The sequence below is a fragment of the Littorina saxatilis genome, linkage group LG17 (genome assembly GCF_037325665.1).
Source record: "Littorina saxatilis isolate snail1 linkage group LG17, US_GU_Lsax_2.0, whole genome shotgun sequence".
NCBI classification, from domain to species: domain Eukaryota; kingdom Metazoa; phylum Mollusca; class Gastropoda; order Littorinimorpha; family Littorinidae; genus Littorina; species Littorina saxatilis.
In genome coordinates this window covers 20,204,350-20,230,439 of record NC_090261.1, presented here as the reverse complement: position 1 = coordinate 20,230,439, position 26,090 = coordinate 20,204,350, and the positions used below count along the sequence as shown (strand labels likewise).

Below are 26,090 nucleotides of genomic sequence, written 5' to 3'. Positions count from 1 at the left end.
TGTTAACTCGGTTACTGTTAACTCCCCCTCCCCCCTCCCTGTGTGTGTGTGCGTGTGTGTGCGCGCGTGTGTGTGTGCGGGCGCGGGAGCGTCCGTGTGTGTGTGCGCGTGCTTGCGTGTGTGTGTACGCATTATTCCAACTCTGTTTGATAAAAACTTTGTTTGCAAATGCAGTAAGTACCTGCACACACCTAGTCTGTCTGGGTGAAATACTGAGCTGACTTTATCCGAGAAGTGAGCGCTGCCCCTCACAAAACAACAAACACACACCATGCTGGTCAACGTTGCAATCTATCTGTGTCAACACTAAAAGCAGAAGGGTGTTTGCAGCACACGACGAAAAAAACGCTCAACGGATGGATAATGTAACATGTCAAACTGGACAACATCGCTCACTGCGAAGAAAAGGCTAGCGAAGACAGCTAAGAGACGAGACTATTGGAGTTCGCCTACATTTAGGAGGAGGGGGGAGGGAGGAGGAGGATGGCAGGGGGAGGGGAGGAAGGTGATGACGAAAAGAACAACAGGAACTATTACTGCTGCCAGCGGCTGCCAACAATTCCGATCAAAAGTTATTTCCTTTCATATACGTATATGCACGAGCATTTTGTTAACAAGGACGCACCATTAACTGGAACGTAAACACCAGGACCATTCCATACTTTATGTGAAGAATATTGATTTGTGCATTTGTTTTCTGTACGTCATCGAACGACTGACAAATCAAAATTTTTAAATAAAAAAATCCACAAATCTCACCAGAATTTCCGTATCAACGCCCTTTCATCACATTATCAAGCGCTTCCCATAAAATAGCGCAGTGTTACAAGCTGCGGAAGCCGCGAGCGTAAACCAGGACAGAATATGATAAAGAGTTTACCCGCATAGCATCCCTCTCGCCTGTAACCTAGGCTCCAAGGTATGAAGTGTACGCGTACTCCTCTTGAAGATCAACAGTTTGGAGTAAGACCGCTTCTTGTATAATTAGCCAGGTGAATTGTGGGATGCTACAAGGTAAAATATCCGTCCTGCACATGGCCATTTGCATACACTGTGAGGAACACTACAGCGGTTCACTGCAGGCAGTTTCTTTTGATGTGGCAGAAGGTAATATGGCCTTTTGAAGCGTAAAACACTGGAGAACCTCATAGGCACACATACCAAATTCACATCACCCTAATAAGAAAATATACAAACTTCACATCAATACCAAGTCAATTTGGACAAATCAAGCTTCAAAGAGGGAGGGGGGGGGGGATACTACGAGGTAATTTCATCAACGAAAGAAGAAGAAATGGCTCGTAACAGTCCTCTGAATTTTGTTTGAAGATTGTTTGGGAAAAAAATGACAGAAAGAAAAGAGAAAGAAGCTAGGAAACCGACTGGCACATGATTTTCATCAGAAGATATCGCATTCCATTTGCCTTGATAAAAGATCAAATCAAGTTCAGAACTTCAGACTGACACTTTGTATGACTCGCAGTATTTATCAAAGATCTCCCATAACCACCTACCATAATTCACTAAGTCTGGAAATAGTTACAGTTTAAAAAACGTTGATTTCTTGTTTGTTTGAATTCTTGCAGTGATAGCACAAAAAAAAGCTTGCCACAAAAAGTCCCCAAAACAATCCCTTAATCAATACCATGTTAATAGTATGAGTTATTTCTAATATGCTGACTGTTAGCAAATGATAACAGACATGTCGAGAAGATAAATGATCAGCATGAGCCGAAGGCGAATGCTGATATCATACGGTGCACTGGAATGGTAGTAACTAATTAATTAAAGGGAAAAAGCAGATTATATTTGCGTTTCACATGTTCCTCCGTCGAAAATTCCTCTTGTACACAGAATACCTTTTTTTTTGGCACAGCCAAGTCAGTGAGCAGAAAAAAGATCATAACCGATATCAAAATCCATGTTCACCACCAATTAGTACAAGGCCGTCTAGCTAGCAGAAAGAACTGGAGGTAGAAACAGCAATATTGACTCTTAGGCCTATCGATAAACGTTGGCTTAGGACCACGCACCTTACCTCAAAAGTATTGTTGGCATTATCTCCATTAAGATTAGCGAGAACGGCAAATATTTCTACCTACCCAAAACATGATCACACGACCGTTCAAGCTAACGGTCATAAAATCAAATGCTGACTCAAAGAAACGACTACTATCGTGAGCTTAGTGTAATGTTTAAAGAGCCTACTTGTTGGGCTACGTTGGGAATTAACTGTAGACGACGGAAGTGGCTGATCAAATATAACCTACACAGGTGGAATTAACCAAATCAATTAAGTTTTTTTGTTTAAATCCGAGTTTACTTCTAAGCCTGACTATTATGTTGGACCCTCTCAGCCCCAGTAAATAATGTGCAAGCTTTACAAAGCAAACCATTTGCAGTGACCTCAACTGGCCTAGACAACGTAGTCCCGTCTGTGGACACCCAAACACCCCGGACCTTCTGCACAAAGGATTCATTCACACTTCCAAACAGGGCGCAGTCAAAGGCCCAATCACACCTTCACAGTCACAGTCAAAGGTAGGGTGAGATCGTGTGAAACCTACACAACCACAGCCAAATCTACATAGCCTCTCAAGTCGGCACAGCCACAGTTTAAAGGCGCGAACACTCCTTCCCGTGAAAACAGCTAGTTCTGCTCGCCATCTAGCTCGAATCTGACTAGGCTTTTACATGAATAAGACCACCCCTCCACTTGCTCACATACCAAATATCAACAACCTTTGGATTTTTTTCGCTGAATTGAATTCTTTAAACAAAATTATTAATCAAAAAAGCCCACTCTGCGCAAAGAACACACAGGCAGTTAATGTCTGGTATGTGACCAAGTGGATGGTCTTATTCCATGCACAAGCCCGACCACACCTTAGATTGTTTAGCCAAACTGATTACACGGGAAGAGGTGTGACGGTAAAGTTCACCGTCTCTCAGTCATACGATACTGCCTCAAAACTGACCCCCCCCCCCCCCCCCCCCCCCCCCCCGCGTTTGAAGACATGGCCTTACAGAAGTTTACGGGGCTTTGCCAATGTGAAAACGCTTTGGTATAAGGCCAACCAAAAAAAAGTCTGTTTACGGTATCCCGACCGACCCTATTTTTTCGCGCGACCCTAGACTTTGTTTTGGCATTTGGGAGGGGAAAAAAAGAAGAAAAATTATTAAAAAAATGAAAATTACAACAAAAAAAAGTCTTTGTTTTTTGGCAAAATAACTTAAAAATATGGTTTTTTGGGAAAAAAAAATTCCGACCTACCGACCGTATTTTTTTGCCTATGTTACCGTGAACAGACTATTTCTTTTTTTTGGCCTAAGATGCACCCGACACTGCCACAGACACCCACAGTTGGGGTACCATAGTCAGGCCGGTACAAAAGCTCAAAAGGGGATTTTATTTCCATTATCTCATGTTGGAAGGCCAGAACAAACCCAAAAAAGACTAAAGCAAAAAAGAAAAATGTCCGGCACAAAAGAACTGAGTTAAAAAAAATAAATCGCCCAGTGTTTCTACAAGTTAGTCAAAGAAGAAGGTAGCAGAGAAACGAATTTTGGTTGACCTTGAAAAAGACAATCACACATTTCAGCATTATTTTTCAATGTTTGAATAATATAAGGGAAACCACAACATTGTACACCTGTCGGAGCTTGTTTTGCTATCCTCGTTAAGAATGTCCACTCGACGGGCGCAATAGCCCTCAAGACGTTAAGACGTCGGCCTTCCACGTGGAAGGTCCGGGGTTCGAATCCCGGCTATGCATGGTGGGATAAGGGTGGAGATTTTTTAATCTCTGAGGTTAACTTATGTGAGACCTGTTAGTGTTAGTGCCTTAGCCCCCTTCGTGTGTGCACGCAAGCACAAGATTAAGTACGCACGAAAAAACGATCCTGTAATCCACGGAGAATATTAATAACAAGGAGAAGAATATTCAAGTTATAATTTCTTCACAGTCAACATGGTGCCCATCCAGTGAATGTGAATAACAGAAAAACACTTCGAGTGGAAACAGAATGTAAGAATTCAGAACTCGAATGAACCCAGTTCGGAAACAAAACGATTCGACACTTTGACACAATAGATCAACCTACACATATGCACGCTGTGTGTATAAAGCTTGCACACAACAGAAAAGCCCGCTCCTACGCCATTAGATGTACATTCTCTAGTAAGCATGCGAAGGGTTGACTCAGTACATACACTATAACGAACCACCCGACCTTTCGCTCCAGGACCCTTTTGCACGCTGCAGGGAAACCGAGATTAAGATGTGGCAAAGATTGAAGATCTTGCGTTTTATCAGCCGCTGTTAGGTTGCCGAATTACAATTTGCAGATTTACGCTTGTGTAGGTAACGAATTTAATGTTCAGCGAGAAATTCCACCTCTGCACAGAAATCAGTCCGGCTTAGTGACTTTTACGAAATTAATTCATAAACAAAACTCCTACTCTGCTCAGGCTGTTCATTTTTGGTACGTGACCAAGTGGAGGGTTGAGGTTTCCGCATGTTATATATTATACTAAAGCCTAGCCTGAGATGGTGAGCCGAATTGTTTTCACAAGCAGGAGTTAGCCTTTAAGTTCACCGCTAATGCACTCTTTCAACCTTCCAGTCCAATATCCGTAAGTTGACTGTTAATGTCTGGTTTTAAATTACTCGTCCACTATCCTCTAAGTTCGTCGTGAAGGCCTAGCTGCGTTTAAACTTCTCTCCAATATCCATGACTTCAACGCTTACCTGCATGTTTCAAAGATCTCGACCAATTTCCTGAGTCACCCACACAAGAACAATTAAAGCAAGACACTAAATCCGACAATCGCTGCAAACTACCAGGATTTGTTACTGCCTAAGGTATGAGCACTTGTTTCAAGTTTCAGCGTGACTGTAAAAAGTAACGAAGTTAATTGGCCCTAAAATTAGGCAGTGCGGAATATTGTTGACAAACACTGCAGAAAGTCAGTGCGTACAAAGTGTTAAAGAGAGCGATAACTCCGAAAGATGTCTTTGTTTTTCACTTACAAACTTGCAATGAAAATCGATCAAGCTCTTCTCGTTAAATGAACACAATGGCAAGCATCTTAAAAAAAAAGTGCATAACCAACAAAAGCACAGACGGGCAGACAGACCAACAGGCAGGCAGGCAGTCAGACAGCCAGCCAGAGTACAAACAAAATGAAAGAACGCATTTAAGAGTTCTAACACATGTACCTGTGTGTAAACGTGTTCGCAAACACTTACACTGGGAAACTGAGACAGAACTTAGTTAGTTCAACTTTATTTGCAAGTCCCTGATCAAATAGGTATTTGTGGGGGAAAAAGGAAGTGTACTGTTGCACCCTTTGCCTAACATGTTCGTAACTTACCTGAAAATCAGTGACAAGACACCGCTCACTTCAAACAGAACAGATGACAAGTAAATTACAGACAGGACACCTAAAACACTGACATTAACGCAACATTATGCATCATTTCCAGTCGGTCCAAAAACGCGAAAACGTTGTCGAACCAGCAAAACGTAAAGTCGAACAAACTTCGTCTCGCTTCAGTTAGACGTTACGGAAGGGGGGGGGGGGGGGGGGGGGGGGGGTATTTGGGGTGAAATAATGACCATTATCTCTTTCAGTGTAGCGCTGGAAAATGAAGACATTTTGGCTTTCCACACTGCTGCGTTAACAGAGATTTTCATCTCCAAAGTTGCAGCACGCAAGCATAGAAAATAAGCACATTTTCATAGATCGATTTTCTCTAATTTGGTTGCATTAAAGGCACAGTGCAGCTCACAGCCTTCGTTTTGCGTTTTTGTTGCAGCTGAGTGCATTTACAGTTCAAAAATCCTCCTATGGTAGTAAAACAAACCCAAAACTACCCAACGACGACATCTGTGAAGCTCGACAGTTTCTTGTTCACGCGAGTGCATAAATTAACCTAGTTATTACGTGGTGTTTGGTCGGATTTCGATTCAACTGAGTGATTCCGGCCTCCATTTTGTTTTACACAAACTCATGATGACGTCTGACATAGTTTGCTAGTGACTGTCTTTTTGTGCATGATGTGGTGATCTACCTGATCTAAATTTAGATCCAAAAATAGGTCAAGACCAGCCGGGTCCGAGTACGAAATTAATTCGTAAAAAAATCGCAGTTCTTGACTCTTTGGGTGCAAGTCAATGAAACTTGGTAGTTCTTCTAACGGATAGCTACCTGAGGTATGACTAAAAGCCCCAGGGCACCTGGATTTTGTGATCCTGGCTGGAAAACATCAAGGCTGAACAAAAGTTTGCTTGGATTCTACTTTCTTTATTTTTACGAAATGTGGGAACCCAATTCTTAATTTCAGCCTGTTCAGTAAACTCTAAGCATCAGAAACGGCACCAGAATTTTTCGGTGACGAACACTTTAAACGGGAAATCTCTGGAATGAGGTGGGAAAAAAATCCGCAGGTAACCAAGCCGCAAGACTGGCTATCTGCCTTCCACTTCATTGCCATTAGCAAATTGCCTCCATGAAACTATTCCAGTTTCTTGCTCACACCGCCTGTATGCCTGATAACAAGATGCCTCCATCAAGCTATTCCAGTTCATTGCACACACCACCTGTATGCCTAATGACCGATCTAAGTGTGCACTTTGCTGGAAAAGTTCGACAGACTTGATTACGATGTTGCTTTCATGCTCACCTGTGAAAGAGGTGGCATGTGTGTGGGTCGTTTGTGTGGCGTGAGAGAGAGAGAGAGAGAGAGAGAGAGAGAGAGAGAGAGAGAGAGAGAGAGAGAGAGAGAGAGAGAGAGAGAGAGAGAGAGAGAGAGTATATATACGTATAACGCACGCGCGCGCGTGTGTGTATGTGTGTGTGTGTATGTGTGTGTGTATGTGTATATGTGTGTGTGTGTTTGTGTGTGTGTCTGTTTGTGTGTGTGTGTGTGTGTTTGTGTGTGAGAGAGAGAGAGAGAGAGAGAGAGAGACAGACAGAGACAGACAGAGAGAGAGACAGAGAGACAGACAGAGAGACTGAGACAGACAGAGAGGGAGAGAGGCTCTCACTTCAAGGACGCACTTCACACATCGCGGTACTACAGCAGCCCGGAAGTCGACGGTATCGCAGTTATCACCATATCCTCCACATCATGACCGTTCTTCAACCAACACACGCCATAACCAGACCAACGCCCCTATACCTACGAATCACCACGGATGCCGATAACGACAGATGTAGAGGCCTGCACCAGAGAAATGTCATAGTACAGTGGAGCCCCTCCTCCTACACCCCCCCCCCCCTCCCCTTCCCCTGTCCCAATAAAAGACATCCCCTTTGTAATACGTTGTGGTTTTTAAGACTTTCTTTCCATATTTTTAGTAAATGTAAAACTCCGTTCTAACTTCAGACTCCCTCCCTTTTCAAGATCTGACTTTCACTAATTCCGGAGGTCTTAAAAGGGGGTTTCACTGTAGGTGTTTCAGGCTACACCTATCCTTGACTCCAGGTCGAAAGGTATAGGTCCAGATGGGTAGGTTGCCAAATGATAAAGACATCAGCGGCGATAGCATCAGCAGCCGCACCGGCCAGCAGGCACAAATCCTGGAGGGAAGAGGAGCATGTCCCGCGCAGGCACTGCAATAGCAAGATCTAGATGTGACCCTTTTCAGCACGTGTAGGGGAACGTGTACGGGTAACGTCATCAGATCTAGTTTTGACGTCACGCGTTTGCCAAGATCTGCAGTCTTGATGGGAGCAAAACAACGTAGGAATTGGAACATTGGAGAAAAAAGTGAGTCACGGGTGACGCAATATCCACACGTACACGTCCAGGTCTTAGCTACACGTTCGATCATCTAGAACACTGCAATCTTGAGCAAGGTTTCTGTGCAGTGGAACCCCCCTTTTAAGATACCCAAAGTTAACACTTCACCCTTTTAAAGACTGTCCTTTAAAACAACATGCGTTTAAATTAAGTCAGTTTTTCTTTTATTTGATAAGAAAGACTTAGGTCGAAACCGGTCCAATTTATTTTGTCCATATTCGTGTTTGAATCTGGTGAGTGCGTTTTTATTGTATTTTGTTCCTTTTCTCGGATTTTCTTTTCATACCCTTTGTAATTTGACCTCAATTTCTTTCTTTATTTGGTGTTTAACGTCGTTTTCAACCGTTCAAGGTTATATCGCGACGGGGAAAGGGGGGGGGGGGGGGATGGGATAGAGCCACTTGTCAATTGCTTCTTGTTCACAAAAGCACCAATCAAAAAATCGCTCCAGGGGCCTGCAACGTAGTACAATATATGTCCTATGACCCTACTGGGAGAATGCAAGTTTCCAGTACAAAGGACTTAACATTTCTTACATACTGCCTGACCAAAATCTTTACAAACATTGACCATATTCTATACAAGAAACACTCAACAAGGGCAAAAGGAGAAACACTGAGAATCCGTTAGTCGCCTCCTACGACATGCTGGGGAGCATCGGGTAAATTCTTCCCCCTAACCCGCGGGGGGTTACCTCAATATGAGTGATTTGAAACCAGGTATCAACAGTGAACTTACGGATGACTGGATGTTTTCAAACCAGAGATTAACAATGAACTCTGTCTCTGTTAAGACCTGATTTGTTTTCTGATTTTTGTAAGAGTTGTTGACGGTACATCTATTTCTATCTGCCCTATAGCGGTTTGCTTTGCTTACCGTGCGTACTGCGTTCTGCTTATAAACACAGGGCCCAGATAGAGGCTTTGATTACAAGTCTACCAAACACAGTATGAGATGCTGTGGTTTTATAATGGGAAATATATGGGTCACTCTCCTGGAAACTGGTCAGTCGGGACAGCGTACAAAAACATTTATATAAACAACAACATAATTACTTTCCTTTATTTTTATGTGTTTTGTTGTCTTCAGTGTTATTTGGAGCAACAGGTGTGAACAAGAACTAAAGCGTTTGTAAATTCTGTGATTTGCTTTGCACTGCAGAAGCTCTGAAATCGCCACTTTTTTCCATTCGAAAGTGTGACATGCTATCTCTGCACATACACATGCCTCAAATTTACCCATTTGATAACACATTTTTCTACAATTGTTGCAAATTCCTGTGTATGAATTTGATTTCACCCACCCGATGCGCCCAAACGATCTTTTGATAATAACTTGGTTGCATTTGACCATGTAGAAACAATCGTCTCGCACGTCACGCTGGTGTCCTATTTTTAGCTTCAACGCCATGCCCAAACATAACTTGTGCATACTGTTTCAGGGGATGGATAATTCTACTCTGACATAGTAAAATATTCGATGTCGTTAATCGCGATTGAATGAGATTCAAGTTGAGTCTGTAAAGCAAGTTTAATGAGATGTTCTGATAGATCTGCAAGTGGTGTCCGAAAATTTGCGATACGTGTGAGCACATTGCAGAACTATTTTCTGGCAAACTTGCGATCTTTCAACCCATTCGCGCATGAATATAAGGGAGTCCCTGTGGGGGTCACACGGTGCAAACGTGTTTTCGTACAATCGAGCACGCGGTTAGACGCAGGAAAACTTTGTTGTTGCGGTGTCCGCGCCAAAGTTGACGACAGACGTGCGAGACGGTACATGATACCACAACCTTTGAGGTAAGTTTGAGCTTTACGACGGCTCTATTTTTACTATTTTGCCTGTAGAACTTAAACCACTAATATGATTTTGTCATGTTTACAAACTGAATTCGAAAAAAAATGCCTTTCTGTCAGAAAAACGCAACCAAGTGGCAAATTCATGGGTAGAGTAGATCTAGGTACAGTCCAACGTGAAAAGAAGTTTTCGTTTTTTATGATTGTTTTGCGCCTCTTGTTAGTTTATTTTCTATTTTTTTAAATGAAGATTAGATCATGTGGTTCAGGTTCATTTGTTTTGTTGAGAATCTCAAGAAATAACGTTTGAATCTCTCATCATAGCCAGAGCTGTCTCGTTCGTATAGCAGACGCCATTGCTGCTTTCCGCATGCGGTGTCAGCGATGCGTGCGGGGCAGAAATTATAACAGATACTGGCCTTTTCATTTGCACTGGAGCAGATTTTACACAGCGTGTAGTCATTTTTACATTTAGTCAAGTTTTGACTAAATTTTTTAACATAGAGGGGGAATCGAGACGAGGGTTGTGGTGTATAGGTGTGTGTGTGTCTGTGCGTGTGTGTGTGTAGAGCGATTCAGAGTAAACCACTGGACCGATCTTTATGAAATTTTACATGAGAGTTCCTGGGCATGATATCCCCAGATGGTTTTTTTTCTTTTTTGGGATAAATGTCTTTGATGATGTCATATCCGGCTTTTTGTAAAAGTTGAAGCGGCACTGTCACACCCTCATTTTTCAATCAAATTGATTGAAATTTTGGCAAAGCAATCTTCGACGAAGGCCGGACTTTGTGTTGCATTTCAGCTTGGAGGCTTAAAAATTGATTAATGACTTTGGTCATTAAAAATCTGAATTGTAATTAAAATTTTATTTTTTATAAAACGATCCAAAACTACGTTCATTTTATTCTTCATCATTTTCTGATCCAAAAACATATAAATATGTTATATTCGGATTAAAAACAAGCTCTGAAAATTAAAAATATAAACATTATGATTAAAATTAAATTTCGGAAATCGATTTAAAAACAATTCCATCTTATTCCTTGTCGGTTCCTGATTCCAAAAACATATAGATATGATATGTTTGGATTAAAAACACGCTCAGAAAGTTCAAACGAAGAGAGGCACAGAAAAGTGTGCTATGCAGCACAGCGAAACCACTACCGCCCTAAACAGGCTCGTCAGTTTCACTGCGGTCATTGTTAAAAAATGCAGTGCGTTCAGTTTCATTCTGTGAGTTCCACAGCTTGACTAAATGTAGTAATTTCGCCTTACGCGACTTGTTGTTTCTTTGTGTTACGAGGATGTGTTCAGGACAGAACCACTCTGATTTCCAATGTGTGTATCTTGGGATCTTGACGGTTGTAACATGCACTGTTATGTACCTCAATGTGCGATGTAAAGCTGTGGTAGCAATTAAAATATCTGACTCCAACTGTTGCATACTTTTTTTTCAGATGCCAGGATGCTGCTAATGCTCCTATCCTTTCTGCCAGTCCAGTCAATGCTGATCCAGGAGCAGATCAGAGAGACCGGTACGTTTCTACTGTAAATAATTGTTTTAACATGTTTTTCATTAATCTTAATCTTATTATACTGGAATGACTTTGCTTGCATGCAGTCATTTTTTTAATTTTCTGTATCCATACTGATTTGTGCAGACATTCCTAGCAAAGTCTTTCCATGGCATGGTAAGTGCAGGTTACATATGGAATCAATTACATTTATACATGTATTTCAAGTACCAAATTACCCCTAGTTGGTATGAATGGAGAGCTTCAGTTGTCTGCTTTTCTGAGGTAGACATTTCCAAGTTTATTGGTGTCACTTGCTCCTTGTATTTTTAATTCATGATGTAAACCTTTTCAGTTACTATTTTTAATCTTTCTATTTTAAGAAAGGTTCATTTGTTTGTCCACAGATTGACACACTGGATGGGAATGGGGTGGTTGTCCGTTTACTTTGGAAACAAGGATCATCGTTTGTGTGGCCTGCTGTGGAGGAGATATTTTTTGTGAAGTTTGAGGAAGTAGTTGAGGTGCTGCCTGTCCCAACTCTTGACAGACGTGGCAGACACACATTTAAATGTGTTTCGTTTTGACTGAAATAAACCCATGGTTAACTGATATTGGTGTCTGTGTTTGTTTGCGGTGTCCATGGTTACACGCGAGACGTTCTGTGTCATTTGATGAATATCTGCATGTATTACCAAGATTTTTCAAAGTATGTCCATAGTCCTGTTAAGTATTCATGGAGATTCTTTAAATCATACAATTTTGCAGATAGCAATTTCTGATCACTTGCTGGAAAGGTTTTCTGTGAATGAGGAAATTGTTGATCTGGCGTCCTCATAGTAATCCCCCCATTATGTAAGTGTATGGTATATTTTGAAACTTCTGGTACTTCTATGAAGCAATTTCTATTGTATCTCATTGGAAATTGCATGATAATCACTTGTATTTTTTATGATAAGAGTAAAAATGTGCCTCTAATGGTGTCCTGTGTTTCACGCGAGACGAGGCAACCTTCAACACATTATCTTAAATTACAACATTTCCAAAAGTTTATCTTGCTTTTCAAAACCTTGTGTTGGAAAGTTGAGATGTTAAACAAACCAAACACACCAAAATATTTCAATTTTGACTAACTTTATTTTTGGGCACTCAAGTCACACATCTGACCAGTTTTCAGGAGAGTGACCCATATACAATGACCGTATAAAAGTACACATGACAAACACTTGTGTTTTGATCAAACCCATCTGTTTCATCGTTTATACAGATTTTGGAATTATTTACACACACACACACACACACACACACACACACACACACACACTCGCACACACACACACACACACCACCACCACCACCTCCAATACCACCACCACCACCAACAACAACAACATCATCAACAACAAACACAAACAAAACGAACCATAAAACGATCTGATCATGAGATTTCCTCTTCCTGAAGACCTGATACTGTTCTTTTCAGACTTCAAATGTATAACATACATGCACTATAATATCTAAATAAAGATAAGTTTATGTATTGTAAAGACAGACAATACTGTATTATTTTGTTCTTTTTCTTGTTTTTGTTAAATGCATACAATTTCTTCTGTTTTCATACAAAAGTGAACTAGATTTACTCTAAATAGCAAAGCACGCCTCACTTGGACGCAAAAACCACTTTCCTTGAACAGCACAATCATTGTCAGTCAGTTGTTTTAATTGAATGTTGAAATATAGCTGACGTTGTAAGGTCAGATTTAATCATACAGCGAGCCAACAGGGAAGACAATGAACATACTTGCATGGACAGGACACCATTTTAACAATGCTAGAAAAGAAGAGTCGCAACGCAGTGTAACCAATTATCCTTGACTTCTTGGTTTAGGGCGGTGTCCAATTTCCGCGTTTGATTCTTTGACATGTATGCAACAAGAGACCTTTGACTTCGATTGTTCTACGTTACATGACCGACTGTCGTCTTACACCCACGTGCGTTGGGATGATATTAGTTTATAGGGGTGTGTACTGTATAGGATTCGGTCGATGTGTTTGTTTGTTTGTTTGTGTTCGCATATAGATCTCAAGAATGAACGGACCGATCGTCACCAAACTTGGTGAACAGGTTCTATACATTCCTGAGACGGTCCTTACAAAAATTGGGACCAGTCAAACACACGGTTAGGGAGTTATTGGTGGATTAAGAATAAGATTCTACAAGGACTTATAGAGGGACATATTAATGGTCAAAGGGAAATAACCTTCTCAGTTGGTGGCAGTGAGAATGGTAAGGACGGGGGTGTTTTTCCTACCTCGGAGTAATTTCTTGTTTTGTATGGAGTGAAACGGATTACACAAGTGCCTTACATTACATTAAATCGGATATCAACTTTGTGTCGGTAAGCCTGTATGTGTGTGTGCGTGTGTGTGTGAGTGTGAGTGTGCGTGTGGGTGTGCGTGCGTGCGTGCGTGCGTGTGAGTGTGCGTGCGTGCGCGCGTGTGTGTGTGTGTGAGCGCGCGCGTGTGTACGTACGTGCGTGCGTGCGTACGGGCCAGTGTGTCTCTTCCCATGTGTCTGTGTGTCAATATGTGTCTCTCTGTCCCTGTGTGCGTGCTTGTTTGCTTTTTTGTGTGTGCGTGTGTGTGTATGCACCTGTCTGTGTGTCTGGTCACGTTTGTGTGTCTGATTTTTTGTGCGTGCCACATCGTTGACGCTTGTGTCTCTATAGTCTAGATATATATCTCAGAATCTACAGATGAACCCATGGGGTGGGTAGAAACGGGGGGGGGGGGGGGGGAATGAATAGTGGGGGGGGGGGGGGGGGGCGGGCGGCAGGGCGGGGGTAGAGAAAACGCGAATGCACATCTGTACGAAAGAACTAGACAGCAATATGCCTGTGGTACGCCGACGGTGTTTTCAAACGACCAGGAAATGAAATGTTGAAAAGAATGGTCCACAGCCCTTGAAGACACGAAAGGAGGTAGAGGGGCTGCGTTGTGAGTAATTTACACCACATCTACTTGACATAAAGTCAAATCTGCTGACAGTTATTACGTTCCGCGCGTGAAGAAACAGCAACAAGACAACAAGCGCTGCTTGTACTAAGCTCTCTTTTTTTTGTTGCTTCTTCTTCTTCTTCCTTTTTTCCACCGCTAATTTCTGTTTTTATTTATGTCGATTTTTTTAAATTCCCCTATTACTTGAAAGGCCAGTCCACCCTGTACTGCTGCCAATAACGGCCATTATGCATAGCTCGTGAAACTGACAACCTTGTCGGGGAATCTTACGTGCTCATGAATTTCCAGAAGGATTATCTTAACAAGCCGTGGTCGAACTTCTGTGTTACACAAATAGTTCCCAAAGATCGACCACACACATACTACAGCTCCTTACGACTCACCCTAAATCAGACAGCCTGCCGGTGTTTGTCTAGGAAAACGAAATTGACTGCTAAAATGAGCTTCCAGGGGCACAAATCAGTGCGAACTGCAGGCCCAGCGTAATTTCTTGCCCAGTTTTTGACCGAACAGAGGCAGATGAGCCAGCTGCCTAGCTATTTATGTTTAAACATAACTTTCTTTCCTTGTAACCGATTATGCTCACCATTTCAGATAGGTCCGGGCTTTTAGATAAAATATATCCCTTCACTCAGACACAGACCTGTTTGGCTGCTTTCTGAAGTTTTCTCTCTCAATGTTTGACACCTGTATCAATCTGATAAATTAACAAGTCGCGTAAGGCGAAATTACTACATTTAGTCAAGCTGTGGAACTCACAGAATGAAACTGAACGTAGTCCGCCGCTAGTGCAAAAGGCAGTGAAAGTGACGAGCCTGTTTGGCGCGGTAGCGGTTGCGCTGTGCTTCATAGCACGCTTTACTGTACCTCTCTTCGTTTTAACTTTCTGAGCGTGTTTTTAATCCAAACATATCATATCTATATGTTTTTGGAATCAAGAACCGACAAGGAATAAGATGAAAGTGTTTTTAAATTGATTTCGAAAATTTAATTTTGATCATAATTTTTATATTTTTAATTTTCAGAGCTTGTTTTTAATCCAAATATAACATACTTATATGTTTTTGGAATCAGGAAATGATGAAGAATAAGATGAACGTAAATTTGGATCGTTTTATAAAAACTTTTTTTTTTACAATTTTCAGATTTTTAATGACCAAAGTCATTAATTAATTTTTAAGCCACCAAGCTGAAATGCAATACCGAAGTCCGGCCTTCGTCGAAGATGGCTTGGCTAAAATTTCAATCAATTTGATTGAAAAATGAGGGTGTGACAGTGCCGCCTCAACTTTTACAAAAAGCCGGATATGACGTCATCAAAGGTATTTATCGAAAAAAAGAAAAAAACGTCCGGGGATATCATTCCCAGGAACTCTCACGTCAAATTTCATAAAGATCGGTCCAGTAGTTTGGTCTGAATCGCTCTACACACACACACACACACACACAGACAACAGACACACACACACACACACACACACACACACACACACACATACACCACGACCCTCGTCTCGATTCCCCCTCTACGTTAAAACATTTAGTCAAAACTTGACTAAATGTAAAAAGGAAAAATACTAACACCTCCCATAATGCAGCGAAGTTATTGATGTTTGGTATGTGTCCAAGTGAAAGTTGCTCTAATCCCATGTACAAGCCGGAACAGGAAATCAGTACAGCATCCTTAATCTAAAGATGTGATATTAGTTCATTGCCTTGGCCGTAGGAGTGTACACACGCCTAAATCAGACAGAAAAGTGGTCTTTGTCCTGGGCGAAAAAACAATAAAAGTTTGACTTCTCGGTAAACAAACAGTAATGAATTATAGCGACGGAACACGAGCTTTGCCGTACGAGATCAAAGGTAGGTGTGCCCAAGTCGAGTGTTTGCTGGACCCATGATCAAAGAATGTCAATGAGATCTTGACACCTGGTAAATGTAGACGACTTGAGAGAAGCCGAGAGTGACCAGCGTGACTGTTAAATCGTGAGATTTTTCCTCAAGGCGGCTGAATGAGTTTGTGATTTCCCCCCCTCGAAGATTCGTTTGAGAGCGCGCGTGGGTGTACACTAGAGAATCCTGCCTTTAAAAGTCCATTTGTGTGAGCGTGCGTGCGTGCGTACGCGCGTCTTGTACATGTGTAAATGATCCACTACTTCTATATATATTGTACGTGTATTTCTTAGATCAAAACTTTGAGGGTAAAGTTGAAAAAACCAATGGTTCTATAAACTCAGCAGGGGATGTCAGTAGAAGTACCAATATTTGTTCGCGAGGGTGATAATTTATGGTAATGGGACAGGACAGGCAAGTGAATATTTATCTTTGAAGAAAGTCTCATTTTCCCCAAATAATAGACTTATGGTATGACTATTTACCGTGCGACACCAAACCAGTGGCTCTAAAACCCAATGGAGCTAGAGTGATTTGATAACACTTGAGGTGTTTTATGGCCATTAAACTTACATTTCACGCAGCTTGTTTCTGACGACTTGGCTGTTAAGTTTTCGCACAAAAAAGACTAAACGCAAAAGCAAAGCTTCCACAGACACACAAGTCAGACACACAGACTGAGACAGACACACACACTCACGCACGTGCGCACTGAACTGACAACGGGGAAAATTGTCTTGAGCCATCAAGGACACAGGTACTAACAAAATCTTGTTGAAATATACAAAGTGCACAAAAGCCAATGTTTTTCAAAACAGAGAAATTTAGCAAAGAAAACAATAACAGAAGGAAAACTCAACTTATTGTAAATCGGATGAAAAGAACAAAACAAACGCAAGTTAAAGTTTCCAGTTTCACCACAAATGCAGGCATGAAGCGGCAGACAATGCACACGATTCTTGTCAACGGATCATATTAGAGAGAGAGAGAGAGAGAGAGAGAGAGAGAGAGAGAGAGAACACAGAGAAAGACTCGAGCAGAGGAATAGAGACAGACAAACACACAGAGAAAGAGAAAAGAGTCATAAGAAAAGAGGCAATCAAACTGAAAAGACAGACAAAACGAAAGACAGACACAGAAAAAAAGACAAGAGTCAATTTGACCTTGACAGAGAAACTGGCAACAAAAGAGACAGAGGAAGAAGAGAAAGGGACGACAGTGAGGTGCAGAGGGGCGGGGTATGGTGAGGGTATGGTGGGGGTACGGCGTGCAGCCTTTGTATTTTCACATCTGCCACAAAACTCTCAGACGCGTGGCTCAAAACGAACGCTGTTCATTCTCTCAGACATTGGAATAACAAGCCAAGGACAGAGAAGAATGGCTCAGCAACAAAAACTTGCTGTGAGTGACAACAAAACCTCCCACTGCTCGCTAGATACAGCCTCCTCTCTTTGTTGCCAGCTTAGACAATAGACAAGTAAAGTAATCGGCTGTGGAGCATCTTATCTTGTTTTGTCAACATCTTGTGTTGGAGCGAGTTATCATTTTTGAGCTTCAGCCGTACGAGAAAATAGAAAAAAAGGTTTGTCGAGTTATGTAGCGCCGTGGGAGGGGAGAGGGCGGTGTGATGGGAGGCGAGGTGGTCATGGTCAAACTGGACAGCGCAACTGACTGGGCAGTTACGGACAGTCTGTCGTCCAGCTAACGGAGACAGTTATGCCAAGGGACAAGATGGAAAATACCATGATGCCAATACTGACATCTGCCATTTAGCGGGCAATTCAGTTCAGAAGAACAAAGAAAGGGACGCAAAAAGCTAAACTAACAGACAAACAAAACAAACTAACTCAAACAAGCAAACAACAAAAACTCAAGGGTAGACAGTCATATAGCCTCGGCTGGCACAGTAATCTTCTCAGTAAAACGCTTTCAAGGGTTTTTCTTTTTTGTGTGGGTTTTTCGCTGCCACATTAAACTTGTATTATATCTCTCTAAGCCTAAGCCTCAGTCTAAACGAAAGGACTCCCTGACCTTTGACCCATAAACATAAACACTGGTTTAATAATACGGACTTTAAAAAAAAACCACACACACACACACAAACAGGGCCCAGCCATTGCATGTTCAAAACAAGAGGCACATCGTTTTAACATCAAATTGTCAAATAATCGCAGTGGCGCGATGCTTAGAGCAATTTACATCGACTTCACAAAGTCACCTCCGTTATGCTAGCATATTCGCATGAATGAACGCAGTAAAAGCACAAAAAGGATTTCGCATGAGAGAAAGTAAATGAGTAATCTACACCACTTACCGTTATGTTCGGGCAATGAGTACGCTTTGCTGAGCAGAAAGTAATTTCCAAGCACTCCCGCCACTTGATGTCAAGAGGTCTTCCACAACAGCTTGGCCAAAAAAAATGTACGCTTTTTTTCACACACTATCCGGGACTTGAGTAAACGGCAACGGCAAATTGGCACACGATGTAGAACTTGGATAGACTGTTATAGTACTCTCCTGTAAACTCCAACGCTCTGTTCGCTTACAGGATCGATGTTAGTAAACACAAACGCGGCTGTAACACCGTTGAAAGATGTACCGAAAACGGACGTAACACTGGCAGATGTAGTCAATTCGTAACACTGATAGATCTATATAGTCACAAAACACTTGCTAATGTACACCAACGCCGCGAAACTGAAAATACACCACCCGGTAACGCTCACACATTTGATCAATTCATACTTCTAAATAACTGAACGGAGTTGTCAAGTTATCCACGTTGAATGCCAGCTGTATTGAACCAGCGCGTACGCTGCTAAGTGTAGCACGGAAGCAAACTTTGTTTTGTTCAACACCCAACAGCTGCTGAGGTACAAGTTTCAGCACCCCACGTAACACACACGATACTCAATGCTACTGAAGACAGCGCACACTAGCACAGAATTAACCGGCAACGATTTTAAAACAACACTCGGTTTTTCTATTCAATAATCACATCACAAAATGAGCGCACATCACAACTGACACGAGTTTTCGCTTCTCTTGTCTCAATCTTATCACAACCGTCTTCCTCTCTCTGGCGGGAAAACTGAGCGAATGGAAGCAGACTGGCACCACAAAATCCTTGGTTCCAGAAGCAGCCTGCAAGTCTGCAACCAGCGCACGCAGCATGAAGAGCAGCAGAATAATAACGGGACCCCAGGGAGGGAGCAAGATGGGGGGGAGGAGAGGCGGAGGGTGTTCCTGGGGTGGTAACTGAAGCGAGGAAAGTGAGTTGCCCCGCGTTATAACTTTTCCGTCTGACCAGCTGCGATGCACGTTGTGAAATGAAGGGCCACTGAACAGTGAAGTGAACAGTGATTGTGGAGGGGCAGAGAGATGCGTGGTGGCGTAGTGGCTAGCGCAACGCTCCGTTAAGCTGGTGTTCTTTTTCTCTTCTATCACCACCATCATCACCACCACTACTACTACTACTAATACCGCTGATGCTGCTGTTGCTACAACAGGGTGACCCCCCACAAAATGCACCCCACAAAAATGCTAATTACTTCTACATCCGTTGACAGAATCTCTTCATATTTGGTGTAAATTAAGTTCGGCTTTTGCATGACCCGTGCACAACAATGTGCAAATTCAAAAAAAGTTTCCAAATTCGGGGATGGACTCAACGGAACGAGGTTTGACATTGAGCGGCGGGTATACTTACTGACCTGATTGAAAGCCTCTAGACTTTAACCTATTGTATTATCTGAATGTCTGAGTATACTGTATTCGAATCAGCTGATTAAGTACAAGTAGGCCTACACGAACTAGACAGTGTAACACAGCAGAGCGACACACTGGACACACCCTCGTCTTCAAGTGCACGGGACAAACGTGAGGGCGACAATGGGAGCAAGGACACCAACATTCCTGAGCCTGAATACACTGACACTGGCGAAACAGCCCGCAGCATTGATGTGACACGGTGTGTTCGGAGCAGAGTGAGGAAAATGAAGACGGAAAAGTTTCTTTCCTTAGCTGCACATTCCGGTTATGACCTGAACAACATTAAAGAAACTCAGTGAAGCCAGCGTCACAGACAGGTCACCACTACAACGCAGGCTGAAGGACACCGACAGAAACAATTCTTTCCGTAAAGTAGTATTAGACTCGCGACATGTCAAGAAGCATCTCCTCCTTGAGTCTGACGACATTGTTTTGATTTTGGACTGTGCACTGGTAGAGAAAGACATCATGCCATCATTCACTGGTTTGTCAAGCAGGATGAGAGGTACCTGCTGGATAAGGAAAAGACTTATCAGGAACATTCACACCAGGCGACCTGTGCAAAACAGACATTATTACGAAGAAATCGAGGATGCACGGGTGTCGCTTTTGACTTTCACCAAAGCAGTAACTATCTACATGGGCTAACTCTGCGAGACATATGCAGCGGGTAAATCAGAGATGCATTTTAAAAAAAAGGACAAAATGAATAAATTAATTGCCTTTCAAAGGAACTGTGCAGTAATACATACCTGGCATGGATACCATGCTAGAGAAAGTCTGTAAATATTTCGTGTAAATACGTTCATTTTCAATACTTCATGTAGATATGTTCATTTGCAAATGTGTGCATTACCTATTGTCGAAAAGGCTTTCATTAGCTATAAACTTGAGACACTAAACTTTCAAAGCGTCTCTCTCTCTCTCTCTCTCTCTCTCTCTCTCTCTCTCTCTCTCTCTCTCTCTCTCTCTCTCTCTCTCTCTCTCTCTCTCTCTCTCTCTCTCTCTCTCTCTCTCTCTCACACATTTCATCTTATTGAAAACTTGAGGCGTTGTCTAAAACATCTCTAATGTCTACAAAGTGGCAGACCAACAAACAAACAAACACACAAACAAACAAAACACGCACAGCTCTGCTACAAAACAGGCACTCCCTGGGTAATCATGGTGAAAGCTTTATTATGTCTTGCTATTTGCACACGACACGAATTTTTTTCAGCACCGGTTTAAGGAGCAACATTTTCGAAAAGTGTGTTTTAACAACACTTGTCTTCCTGAGTATAATACATCTGCCTTCAAGAAACTTTCCTGTTTCTTGCCTTTGCAATATCGACCTTATGCGCTGCTATCACAAGCTTGCAATATATGAAACTGAACATTTACTTCTCTGAAGCAGTCGTTTCCTCGTTAGCATTTTAACAATAGACGTCGAATAATCAAAGTGGGAAGCTGGAGAAGGAATTACCGGTAAAATAGGGATTGAGTAGGACGTCATGCCAGAGAAATTAAGAGTCGAACCAGCCAGGATACAACAATGGAACTTTGTGTTAATGAGTTTGCTTGTGCTGGGATAATGACGCATTTTAACACGGAAGCACTGTACCCCTTTTGGAACTTTAATCTGATGACTACATTTGCATGCAGCGTTGGCCTAATGCGGCCTAACAATCAATAATGTATGCTCAAACACACCGACACTTTGAGAGATGGGGAACGAGAGGCAGAATGGTAAACTGAAACAGAGAACACAATTTGCTGTCAGATTGTTTGGACTGAAAAAGGACAGCATTGACCAGTTTATTTGAAGAAGAAACAAGTCGCGTAAGGCGAAAATACAACATTTAGTCAAGCTGTCGAACTCACAGAATGAAACTGAACGCAATTTAATTTTTCAGCAAGACCGTATACTCGTAGCATCGTCAGTCCACCGCTCGTGGCAAAGGCAGTGAAATTGACAAGAAGAGCGGGGTTGTAGTTGCGCTGAGAAGGATAGCACGCTTTTCTGTACCTCTCTTCGTTTTAACTTTCTGAGCGTGTTTTTAATCCAAACATATCATACCTATATGTTTTTGGAATCAGGAACCGACAAGGAATAAGATGAAAGTGTTTTTAAATTGATTTCGAAAATTTAATTTTGATCATAATTTTTATATTTTTAATTTTCAGAGCTTGTTTTTAATCCAAATATAACATATTTATATGTTTTTGGAATCAGAAAATGATGAAGAATAAGATGAACGTAAATTTGGATCGTTTTATAAACATAATTGTTTTTTTACAATTTTCAGATTTTTAATGACCAAAGTCATTAATTAATTTTTAAGCCACCAATTTGATTGAAAAATGAGGGTGTGACAGTGCCGCCTCAACTTTTACAAAAAGCCGGATATGACGTCATCAAAGGTATTTATCGAAAAAAACGAAAAAAACGTCCGGGGATATCATTCCCAGGAACTCTCATGTAAAATTTCATAAAGATCGGTCCAGTAGTTTGGTCTGAATCGCTCTACACACACACACGCACAGACACACATACACACACACACACACACACACACACACACTCACACACATACACACACACACACATACATCACGACCCTCGTCTCGATTCCCCCTCTATGTTAAAACATTTAGTCAAAACTTGACTAAATGTAAAAAGAAAACAAAACCTAACGTTTGCATCCACTGAGTCCCCGCAGTGGGGCACTGCGGTTATGAAATTAAAGGCCCCTCCTGTTTTTGGAACCGCAGGAGCTTTCTAGTTTGCTGTTAGGTAGATTTTTGGTTCCTCTTTCCTGTCATGCTCTCTTTTTCTTCATGAATTCTTTTCTTTTTTCTGCCTTCTTGCTCATTCACCTGTATTTTTTCCAAAAATCTCTTCTCTTGCCGCTTGTCTCGCGATTCATGTATAGTTTAATCTGTTAGTGTTCTGATGTAAGTCCAGCAGTAGATAGGTTAAGCCTATTTTAACATACTGGAAACTGGTAATCTTCCAGTAGGTATTAATTTAGTTTTACTAAAGCCTGCTGGGACACAAGTAATGGGTTAGTGCATTTGTAAACAGGAATCGCTTGACAAGTGGCCCCCTTCATCCCCCCCTTCCTCGTCCTGATATGGCTCTGCGTAGTCGGCTGGACGTTAAGCAACAAATAAACAAACAAACAAACAAATCCACTGAGTTTAAAAGCCACCGATGTGGTGCTAGAAGTACTCATTTAAAGAGAGAGAGGGATAGAAAGAGAGCGAGATAACGAGAAGGAGAGAGAGAGAGAGAGAGAGAGAGAGAGAGAGAGAGAGAGAGAGAAAGAGAGAGAGAGAGAGAGAGAGAAAGAGAGAGAGAGAGAGAGAGAGAGAGAGAGAGAGAGAGAGAGAGAGAGAGACTGAGAGAGAGAGTGAGAGAGAGATACAAGGGTCACAGAAGAAAGAAAGTCACACACACAGAAAGACAGGCAGACAGACGAACAGACCGAGATAAACTTTGAGCTCCACTTACTCCATGATTGGCGTGACTAAGTCCCACTGTACCAAGTGAGAAAATGATAATGCGGCTATGGCCGTGTAGCTTTTTGCAGTCCACCAGGCAGGACCAAAGAATTAAAGTAACAAAAAAGCTACAACGTCAGTCACAGCGAGTCACCCACTGAACGAGCGTCTGTCAAGAATGATAGTTATGAATGGAGGGCAAAAATCGATGCTCTTTATCATTGTTGTCGACACGCCAGGCTAAATTTGACCCCGCCCACTGCCACGCCCATTCTACCACCTCTTCTGAACTCTTTTGTAACCCTCCTATGCTTTGTAGGCTGCGGTGCCAGAAAGTCGCCGTTTAAATTACTGCGGTGTCCTCCGACATAATGGTGACGCCTGTTTTCATGACAATCCATACTGAGGTGCTTTTAGTGAGAACCTTGACTGCAACGACGCAGATAAGTCACGAAGTATAAAAAAACACAATTTTTTTTGTTTAGTTTCATCCTGTCAGATGAGACATGCGTCTTCTTTTGAGATTGTCAGTTCAAGGATCAATCACCTGATGAAACAAAGGAGAAAATGATAAAAAGAGGAAGGATGGGTAGGGGGCGGGGAGGAAGATAACATACATATTTGTTTCTTTCCCGCTGATCCTCCCTTTTTCTTGTGTATGCCTATCTGGTTACCAGAAACTCTTTCTGAAACTGACACATTTAAGACCAAAGGTGGCACTGAATTCATTATTACTACGTCACATGCTATGAATGGACTCATGAGAAAAAAACTAGGGGAAAGACAAACATCTTCGGAAAGGTTCTAACGCTACAGCAAAATCATTTGACAGAAACCTGCACCGAAGTCTCAGGGTGCTGGAGTCTTTTATATATATATATCTAATATCATCAATAGCCTACTGCCGTTCTGTCTCAGAAAGTCATGCCACCATCCTGATACTGAGCTCCTGTTCAGATCAAAAGCACAACCACTGAACCACAGCCGCTAGCACTTGACCACTGACGTGCGGCATGTGCATTATGCTAACAATGAGGGTCAAACCAGATGCACACAAACACAGCGAGGGCTAGACCAGATGGAAACAAACACAGCTGATCTCTCTTCTTCACATCATTCGCTAGAATGCGCGTGTTACGAATGCCAAGGGTTTCTGCACACCTGGCTGAGCCTAAAGCCGTGTTGTTTCCATATTGGTCCCTTTCATTGGCCCATTTATAGCCAACTAGCTCTTTGTCATGATCAACAGCATTGTGTTGGCAGTTCAAGGTCTTCAAACATAAAAGAAAAAGAAGAAAAAATGAAAAAGCAAACAAACTAACCAACAGACAATTGCAAGCAAACACACAAACAAACACACAAACAAATAAAGAACATCGACAGTGCATGAATTTACATCAATAACAAGGATGACTGTTTGGTGATTATTAATCTATTCATTTATTGCGGCATGATCCGATGCTGCTTCTCGTTCAGTTCTCGTCAGTGCATCGCTTGTACTAACACGAGAATGTTAGAAGGAGATAGAGAGAGACAGGGGTATTATGTTATACTTATCTGAGACAGAGAGAGAGGGGTGCGGGTAGCGAGGAGAGAGAGAGGGGGAGAAAGAGAGACAGACAGACAGACAGACAGACAGGCATACAGACAGACAGGCATACAGACAGACAGACAGACGTATACAGACAGACAGACAGACAGACAGGCATACAGACAGACAGACAGACATACAGAAAGATAGACAGACATGCTGAAGTCAAACTGACGGATGGGAAATTAATTCTGAAGGAAATGACAAAAGAGTAAGGAGGTTGCGTATCAAGCCCATTTTCTGACAAACTCTGAATGATATACCTTGGCAACAAGACATTCACCTACACGGACTTTTGGCGTCAACAGGATGCCAACATGCTACTCGCGATAGATTGTTGTTTACACCGCATGTGTTGTTTGACATCTTACACAGTTCCATATGCATACCCTTACGCTGGAATCTCTTCTTGGGAACGCATCGTCCAGATTTTTTCAGTCAACCCAATTCGACGAACAGTGATGCTACTAACGAATGTTAATGAGATCGAGCAAACCGCCATCTCGCTGGACAGAATGACAATTACATTCCTATCTGTCTGTCTGTCTGCCTGCTTGCCTACCTGTCTGTCTTGTCTGTCTGTCTCTGTCTGTCTGTCTGTCTGTCTGTCTGTCTCTCTCTCTCTCTCTCTCTCTCTTCAATTGCTTTGCACCTAGTCTTGAACACTTCATTTATATTATAATGTTTCTATATAATGCGCTTAATGTTCTTAAACTTATGTGGGTGTTTTTTTTCTCTCAATAATTATGTATTCATGTACTGTAATGAGTTTTAGTAGTATTTGCAGTAGTAGATTAGCCCCTCTCTAGGGCGAAGGCCAGATGCAAAACAAAAGCATATCTATATATATGCTTATTGTTGTTACCCTCGAAACATAAAGAATTGTCATTGTCATTGTCTCTCTCTCGCTCAATGAATGTGAATGTTTGTGTGCGTGCGTGCTATCGTGCGTGTGCATGCGCGCGTAAGCACTCAATCTCAATAGTTATGAAGCTTCATTTTGATCTGTAGCTGTTTGAAGGAATCAAACGGCAATGATAATATCAAACAAAACTAAACACAATCAAGCACTTCCAGCTTGATAGCAAGAGTCGTAACATACATAAACGCAAGCTATCATATCCAGTCTGCATTCCGTTTCAACAGTTTTACTCGAACATCGTATTCAAAATTTCGCACAGCCAGTCAAGTGTGTCCGTTCTGGTGC

The 26,090-nt window shown here is 42.0% G+C and overlaps 1 protein-coding gene and 1 long non-coding RNA gene across 3 annotated transcripts in view; one reads left to right on the top strand and one right to left on the bottom strand.

Moving 5' to 3' along the window:
* Positions 1 to 26,090, bottom strand: part of LOC138952795 (protein phosphatase 1 regulatory subunit 27-like) — an 80,793-nt gene that overhangs the window by 42,729 nt on the left and 11,974 nt on the right. Inside the window, exon 1 of one of the 2 annotated variants that reach the window (XM_070324536.1) lies at positions 18,350 to 19,340. The exons of the other annotated variant lie outside the window; for it this stretch is intronic. The gene's annotated coding sequence lies outside the window, so the exon portion shown is untranslated. Of the gene's footprint in view, positions 1 to 18,349; positions 19,341 to 26,090 lie in introns of those variants that run through there. 2 annotated transcript variants of the gene reach the window in all.
* On the top strand, positions 8,903 to 12,314 carry LOC138952477 (uncharacterized). The gene is made up of 3 exons (XR_011451382.1): positions 8,903 to 9,610; positions 11,068 to 11,145; positions 11,532 to 12,314. It is a non-coding gene; the product is annotated as an uncharacterized lncRNA (long non-coding RNA).